Consider the following 9,459-nt stretch of genomic DNA (forward strand, 5'->3'; position numbering starts at 1 on the left):
TAAGATGATAGGTTCTTCCTCGAGTGCCAGTGAAGAACCCATATTGATGATGTCTCATGTAAGGATTGCGACTCGATCGCAAGATTATGGTAGTAAAAGTCCTGTTGATGGCAAAGAAGCAGAATCTTCTCATTCTAATCCATCAACCTCAGCTCCCGGTTCCGATCCACTACAGATCGAGAAACCTAACCCGGACTTAGTAATCAAACCGCCCGCCAAGGGTATACTTCGAAAGTCTGCTTTCAATCCACATGCGAGAGCGGCCCAGAATTATAACATTGTTGAGGACTTAGCTGTTTCACCCTCAGCAATGTCGGCTTTGGAAGTGCTGCAATCATGCCCAGCACAGCGTAAATTACTTTTGTCGGCTATAGGAGCTGTTGATGTTCAGGACCCGAACCTAATAATCTTTGATCTAGAAAATAGTACACCGCGTTTGCCTCATCAAATGGCTTTCCAGATCCCAGTGATAGTAAAAAACAGGCCTATTCATCGGACTGTAATTGATGAGGGAGCTTCCACGTGTATTATGTCGATACAGTGTTGGAGATCGCTTGGTTCTCCTTCACTAAATCAATCCCCGACAATTCTTAAGGCCTTTGATGGCCGTGGGTTTCATTCGTTTGGCATTCTACAGGATTTGCCTATAGGGGTTGAAGGAAAAACCGTTAGTCTAGATGTGGAGGTGGTTGATGCCCCTCTAGACTACAACCTTCTCTTGGGTCGAAGTTGGTCTTACGCTATGACAGCGGTCGTTTCATCGGTCTTTCGAGTAATAAAGTTTCCACATAATGAAAAGATCGTGACAATAGACCAGCTGGCTTACTTTTCATCCGACCCAGCCTCTTCAGAGAGTATTCAGCATGTTGGTAAAACGACTATCCCATATAAGGATGTTGGAGTAGGATTAGTTAAAGATGTCGGTTTACTGGGAACTTTTCCTTTTCCTCCAATCAATGCATTGTCTTCGTTTGCATCCATTCATATGATTACATCAGACACTATTGTTTATGACGATCCTTGGATCGTTCCTTCTGAATCTGAGATAGACTCATTTGGTGATGCTATGCCGTTGAGTCCATATGAAATTGCCTATGAAGCTGTGCAGTCTTTTACCGACCCGCGTTCAACCAAAATCGACCAAATGAATGTGGTCCGTGAGGAATCACTTTTCACATCAACCTCGGAGTTAATAGCATTTCCCGAAGTTGTGTCATCTGACGAGCAACTTCGTGAAGTCCTATATGTAGACGATTTACCATGGGAAGATCTCCATCACAGATCTTCGTTTTTACCTGAGGATGATCATTTTGAAAATGATTTCTCATCAATCTTTACAGCTGAATATGTCAAAGAAGCTCAGAATCCAATGAAAAATTCTGATTCAGAGCTGAATTTGGGAAACATCTCTCGCACTATTCCCATTGACATTTCAGTTAAGCCTGGAATTGTTGAGAACATTCATATAGGTGCCTCGTGTACAGATGACGAAATTCAGACATACAAGGCCCTATTTAAAGAATTCTGCGACGTGTTTGCCTGGTCCTATGAGGAAATGCCAGGAATTGATCCCGCGATTGTTGTCCATGAGATCAAGACTTACCCGAACGCTAAACCCGTCCGGCAACGTTTGCGTCAGATTCACCCACAAAAAGCGGCTGCAATTAAAGCAGAAGTTGAGAAGCTGTTGAAAGCAGGGTTCATTTATCCGATCCCGTTAACGGATTGGGTATCGAATATTGTTCCGGTTAACGAAAAACAGGGAACAATAAGAATATGCATCGATTATAGGGACATTAATCGAGCTTGTCCGAAGGACAACTACCCAACACCTTATATCGATCAAATAATTGATGATTGTGCCGGCAGTGAAATATTTTCCTTTGTGGACGGTTTTTCCGGTTACAATCAAATCAATATTCTACCTGCCGATCAACCAAAAACGGCTTTCATTTGTCCATGGGGGACATTTGCTTATTGCAAATTACCTTTTGGGCTCAAGAATGCCGGAGCCACTTTTCAAAGGGCGATGTCTTATGCGTTTCATGACATCAAACACATTGTGCAACCATATCTCGATGATTTGCCCGCTCATTCATTACATCGAGCTGACCACCTTGTCCATTTACGAGCAATCTTCATGAGGTGTAGGCATTATCGAATTCGTTTGAACCCACACAAATGTGTCTTCTGTATAGAAGTGGTTCGATTACTGGGATTTGTAGTTTCGAAAGCCGGCATTCGCGTCGATCCCTCAAAGGTAGAAGCTATCATCAAGTTGCCTCCTCCTTCGAGTCTTCGCCAACTCCAAAGTTTGCAGGGGAAAGCAAACTTTTTACGACGATTCATTCCTAACTACGCTGAGGTTACAAAGGGTTTTACCCGGTTGTTGAAACAGAACGCTCAATTCTCTTCGGATGAGATAGCTCAAAAATCTTTTGATGCACTCAAGCACGCGTTGACCCATGCACCGTTGCTGCATCCTCCCAACTACAACCAGGATTACTTTTTGTACCTCGCCGCCGCCCATTCCACCATTGGGATGGTCTTAGTTCAGGAAGATGAATTCGGAACGAAACATGTGATATATTACCTTAGTCGGACGTTAAACCCAACTGAGCTCAAATATTCACATGTGGAGAAATTGGCATTGGCAGCCGTTCAAGCTGTCCAACGTTTTCGTCACTACATTTTACTCCGTAAAACTACAGTCATTTCGGATTGCAACCCTATGATCTACATTTTGACTAAACAATTGCTAGGGGGCAAGTACTCTAAATGGATTGTTATCCTGCAGGAGTTCGACTTGGAGTTTGAGAAATCTAAGTCTAAGAAATCTTTAGTTTTTGCAGAGTTAATGTGTGACTTCCCGCGTGCTGACACGGAAACTGTGGCAGAGGAGCCCATTACGGACGAATCTTTGTTTCTCATCAGCACTTTAGATCCGTGGTATGGGGATATCATCGTCTATCTCCAAACCCAATCCTTTCGGCCTGAAGTTTCAAAGTCGGAACGTCAGAAAATTCGATTTCAGTCCCAACAGTACAAAATTATTGGAGATACTCTTTATCGTCGTGGGGCGGACTTGGTTTTTCGACGTTGCTTAACTCACGAAGAAGCTGAAAGGGTTCTGAATGACTGTCACTCTGGAGCGTGTGGCGGTCATATGTCTGGGTATGCCACAGCCCAAAAGATATTGCGCGCTGGCTACTTCTGGCCGTCCTTGTTTAAAGATTGTATTACTGCGGTCCGAAAATGCCACAACTGTCAAGTGTTTGATCGAAAGATGCGCGCTCCACCTGCTCCTCTCCACCCTATAATTTCTGTTGGTCCTTTTGCAAAATGGGGTATCGATTTTATTACATGTAACCCTCACTCGGCCGGGGGGCATGCGTATATCATCCTTGCGGTAGATTATTTTACTAAGTGGGCCGAGGCGATGCCTACATTCGAGGCAGACGGCAAGACAGCTGCAAATTTCGTGTTCAATCACATAATTGCTAGGTTTGGTGTCCCACAAGCGATAATCACTGACCATGGACGCCATTTTCGAAACGTCATGATGACAGAACTTACAGGCCAGCTTGGTTTGCGTCACGATAGCTCAACTCCTTATTATCCACAAGCGAATGGTGTGGTTGAATCCATCAACAAAGTTTTAGTTATCATGATCCGACGAATCATTGGTATTCATCGGTCAAATTGGCATAACATGTTATTTTCAGCGCTTTGGGCGTACCGAACCTCAGTGAAAACATCAACAGGGTTCACTCCTTTCCAACTAGTTTATGGTTTGGAAGCTGTGCTACCCATTGAATGCGAAATCCCGTCACTGCAAATGGCCATCGAGTTACTTCCAGCTACTTCCGAAGAGGAGAAGCGTTTATTATACTTAGCTCAATTAGATGAGACTCGACATGATGCTGCATTGGCGATCGAGACTCACGCAAAACGTATGAAAGCTCAGTATGATCGAAATGTGACCCCTCGAAATTTTTCGGAAGGAGACCTAGTGTTATTATATGATCAAGCTAATGATAAATTAGGTGCTGGAAAATTCGTTCCTATGTGGCATGGGCCCTATATTGTCAAGCGCAAGCTAGCAAAAGGGGCCTATGAGCTGGTAGACTTTGACGGGGACTCTTTGGGTAAACCCAGAAATGGACTTTACCTAAAGAGGTATTATGCTTAAATGATGGGTATGGAGAATTTTTAGTTAGGTTGGTTTTTCTTTCTAACTGGTGTGTTTGTTAGTTTAGACAGTGTGCTTAGCTTAGAGAGTGTGTTTTTCGTCATTATCTGGCTTATCTTGGTTTTACTCTTGATATTGCAGATGTCGATGCCTCTCCAGACTTACATTGGATTTGCTGATGGTGCTTGTCGTAGTACACGGAATATCTCTTCCGCAGCTTGGGTTATCTATTCGCCCTCTGACGAGTTAGTTTCTATGCATGGGGTGAGCCTCGGTCAAACAACAAACAACATTGCCGAATACAGTGCAGTGATTGAGTTATTGTCTGAATCTATTTCATTTGGGATTCAGAGTTTGATAGTGAGGTTAGATTCTGAACTCGTTGTATTACAGCTTAATAGAGTGTATGCCATTAGAAATCCAGTGTTATTAAGGTTATTTTTGAGAGTGCGTCTCTTGGAACGTGAATTTGATTACATTGAATATCAGCATATTCCAAGGTCTTTAAATACATTAGCAGATGCAATTGCTTCTCGAATGTTAAATAGACATTTGCAATAATCATACATGTAAATTTAAAAACATTTCATCACACATGTTCAACAGATAAGCCGGTAATAATGATATATATAGATAGGAGTGTGTCAAAAAATACATCGTCTTCGATCATAGGTTGAAAAACACCTTATGATCCGCAAAAATGATAAGTACAAAAAACCAAAATGTCGCATGTGTCTACAAAACGACCATCCAATCACTGGTGATGATCTCTATATGACACCACTGCACGGGCCACCCTACACAAGAACCTCCTAAAAGGTCCTGGGACCCCGACTACATAGCGCTGAAGCCTGATAGGAATATCATCTATAGTAGTCTCTGGTATATCTGCTGTAAGACGCTCTAGGTCTTGTTCCAACTCAGCTAAAGTCTCTGTGGCCTCGTCCTATGGGGCCGGCGCCGCTGCAATTGGTAGTCTCCTCTCGAAAGGCCGGAGATTGGCTGGACGACGTGGGCCTACATCTGCATTTTGAAAATTGTTACTATCAGTTTTGAGACGATATAAAAACAAAAAAAAAAATAGATAGTTCAAAAACTTGTAAAAAATGAATTACCTGTGTCATCCCATTGTTCTCCCGGTGGAAGAACCATGTCCGGATCTCCACGAAAATCAACTCCAGCATAAGGAAAATCCTGTATAGAAAAGACCTGGTCCTCTAACCAATGAAAGTACTCCGGAGTAAATCGGACAACCTCCGTGTCCTCATCAGGATGACGGGCCATAACCGCAACCCATCGCATCAATTTGGGCTCTCGGGGAAGCCCAGCCTCAACAGTGAGCTGCTGTGGGATCAGCATCGGAACCCTCTCTAAGCCAAAACTCACAACTAAAGGCCCATAACCAAAAGTCTTTAGCTGTCTGTTTTTGGCTCTAGTCAGTTGGCCCTTTAAATTGGCCAGCACAGCATCACACCAGTTGAAAATGGTACCTCGATAGCAATCAATCGCCATCCGCATCTGGGATCCAGTGGCAATGTGTAAAGCGGCAGCCCCGCAAAGTCTGGTAACTGTAAAAGCAATCACCATAAGTTCAGGTCGGGATATAGTTTTGATCTCTATCCCCTTCTCCTGAGACTGAGTGTTACACCACTCTAGTCGGAGACTAGCGATGGACTGGCCACCCGACCTAGTCCCGAACAGAGTCAAGTGTTCGCCTCTCTTGGGCAAACCAGTGAGAAAGTAGATATCTGCGAGCTCTATCTCGAGCTGGTGCCCTCCAATATAAAAGCACTGGTCCTGAACGTTCCATCTCTCTACCAGCCACTCTAGAAAGTGCACTTGGGCCCTCATGCCAGGTATGGCCCAGTATTTATAAAGGCCGCATGCCTTTAAAGCATCAATGGACGGTTGATGAATAATGGCGGCCAAATCAACATCTTCGTGCTCTCTCTCACGCCAATCAAGCATGGTGAACAATCTACACACCAGAAAACATCCATTAGAATCCATCAAATCAAAAAAATTTGGTCCAATTTAGAGAATTTGGGGTTTGAAAACTCTTTGCGCGGAGTACGCACCCCACCTTTAGGAACAGAGCGTGGGTACGTGGGTTCCCTTAAGGCAAGGTGCGTATGCCCGACATTTTCCCAACTGAGAAAATGTCGGGGTACGCGGGTCCCTAGTGTGGCACCTGCGTACCCCGAAAGGCGGATCTTGAAACCCCAAAGCCTCCAAAAATAAAATCTAGGGCCTAAAAACAAATTCTAAACAGAAGGAAATGAAGAGGAGGATGTTGTAGAATACCTGAAAGAGACGGCGTTCGATTTCAACGGTCGGATTCTCTGCAATGTCCACGGGAAGTTTCTTGCCAAAAGCCCTTTTTCTCTCCTCAACAGTAAAATGGTAAAAATGAATTGGTAAAAGCCCTTTTTATAGGTTTTTTGGGTAAATAAATGGTAAATTTGTTTATTTTTCACCATGAAAAGGTATTTTTCAAAGTATTTTTATCTATCCTACACAGGTATGAGTAATGTGTTGGTTTTTGTGCAGGATAAAGGATTTTCAGGGGAAATTGTCATTTTTTACAAACAAAAACATCAGAGTCATCTTTAAACCCTTTTCTGACTCCTAAAACATGAAAAGATTGCCGAGCGTTTCTTTTACACTCGTTAAAACGGAATTAAAAGACGATCCTCTTATAGCCCTTTTCTGACCGTAAAAACATGAAAAGATTGCCGGATTTTTGTCGTTTCAAATTCGATATTGGAAATAAAACGACGTGTCCTTGATCGCTTTTTACTTTTCAGATCAGAGACACTAATCATGAAAGTACTCCTTGGTCGTAAAGATCAAGCGGTTCTCTCAATTATTATTTTATACTTTTTCGGGCTTGGGAGACACAAATTTACGAAAAAGGTCAACCCTGGAGTCTTCTTAAGTTTTTCAGACTCTCTAAAATTGAAAAACGCCGAGTTTCTCCTATACTGGACTCGTTAAAATTTCACAGTAAAGGACCTGTTCGATTACAAACAGGAACGGACCACTCCTTCTTACGGTTCGAATCTAAACTAAGTTGGACTCATCCGAAGGATGAGCTTATAATCAAGCAAATGTTATCCTCCTCAAGCTTGTAAAAAATAAAGAGGTACTTGCCAGAAATGGTGGGGGAAAAGAGAGAAAAATGAGCCTATTTGTTATCCTCTGTCTCAGAAGAAACCTTATCACCACTCTTGAACACGACACTTTTCATTCACCTGGGTTGGGAAATCCTTTGCCTAACAGTTGATCAAACCACATTGAAAATCTTCAGCCGGTTTCTGGGTATTAACTTTGGGTCAATTGTTACCAAGCCATCTGTTGTGTCGTTATGTGTTCAAGAGGTCACTGCAAATAAACTTTTCATCTGCAAAATACCTGTCATCCATCTTGACCATCCCTGAGTCAGTCCTTACAGCTACATTTCTTCAACTTGATTTATGATTTCGTGTTGTGGGCTTGCCTACAACGGGTCGCTTTCTATCGACATCAGCACATTATCTAGAAAGATGACCTAGAAGTCGTCAGTACCTTGAGATCTGCATGCATCAATGGCAGGTTTCTCGCCTTTGACGACAATTTACATCATTGACTTTCGATCAAAGGATTCCGTGACATGTTCGACATCAACACATTCATTCACATCTCATGGATTGTACTGGGTACTTTGAGAACTATTGACATCACTGGTGGTTTCTCTCACACTTGTTAACAGTTTACATCATCGATTGGTAATCAAGTGGTTTCTACCATGTTCGACATCAACTCATTTATTCACATGGATAGAATCGTACTATTTCGGGAAGTAGAAATGAAGACCCTGGATCTAGTTTCCACCATCCAGGCTGCGAGGAGTTTTGTATTCATTATACAATAGACTAATCATAAACAGATGGCTGCGTCCATACTGTGTCTACATGAGTCTATGATTATGATGTACTGCGAAATCATTCCTATATCAGAGCAGTAGTTAGTTTGTTAGTTAAAGTTTTCAATCTGAGTATGGGAATGCCTACCTCAGCGATGATATGATCTTATATATGTATTTTGTGTTGAATATTTGCAAGTTCCGACTGGGCTCTCCATAAGATAATCCTTGAAATGATAAAGTACTTCACCCTTCGTAGATGATATGAAACCCTAATCTACTACAGGCTTCGAACTTTAGGGGGCAATCTGTTACACTAAAATTTGTCACCATGACTATTTGCAGTCAGTATGGCTCCATCAATTGTCATACTGTCCTCCTTGGCAAGTCTTATACCTCTGCTCCTCATGTCAAACTCCAAGAAAGAGAGAAAGTCCTTAAAAATCAATATAACTCTGGTTACGCAGTTTCTCTTACCCTTACCTGCATGTACGCACCTCAAGTTCACAATACCTGCGTACTTGTACGCTCTGTCTGTAAAGGGGTGGGTGCGTACTCCTGTAAAGGTCAAAAGGCGCAATTTTTACTTCAAAAAAGTTACTTGTGGTCGATTCTAGAGCATTCTAGAAGATGGTTTGACGTGTATTAAGCGCCTCCAGATGGTTCATGCATCCCAAAGAAAGAGGAACTTATCCCATCAAGAGGGGAGCTATCCCATTGAAAGAGGGGCTTATCCCATTGATGGTGGACCTGATTAACTTCCTCCAAAGCATTATAAATACAGGCATTGGGCCAGAGGGAGGAGAGGTTGAAAAGCTGAACATTCCTAAGGGTAGATGCTGCTGAAATTAGGACTCCCTTTTAGAGCTTGAGAGGAGAGATTCCCATCCTTTCTTAGCTTCATTTGGAAGTGGGTGAGCTAATCAAAGTAAAGGAGAACTCTTGCTGGACCTTGGGAGGGACCTGCACAACACCAAGGCACTGGTTGTAATGGTTTCTTTTGTTTCCAATTAATACAATTAAGTTAATTTTTCTCAACAAGTTGTTATATATAATTTGTTTCATATACTCCTTGGTCTTTATGATGAATATGTTTTATTATATGAGTTATTCAAGTGCTATGTAATCGTTTTCTTGTTAGTGAATGCAGGCTTCAAGGAGAAGGAGGAGCTCATCTGGATCGGAGAGGCTTGGCTGCTACAAACAGCGTTGGACTAAAGGTATGCTTTAAACACCTGGTTGCTCGTATTTTAAACACATATTTAGGGAAAGATAGTGCTTGATTGTTTTGTTTGTCACTAGAAAGCCTTAGCTTCTAGGGAGGTCGGTTTTGTCCGCAAAATTGACTCTTTCCGCATGACAG

Source organism: Pinus tabuliformis, chromosome 1_2, assembly GCF_031772625.1.
Source record: "Pinus tabuliformis cultivar Carrire ecotype Pingquan chromosome 1_2, CPIR1, whole genome shotgun sequence".
Classification (NCBI taxonomy): domain Eukaryota; kingdom Viridiplantae; phylum Streptophyta; class Pinopsida; order Pinales; family Pinaceae; genus Pinus; species Pinus tabuliformis.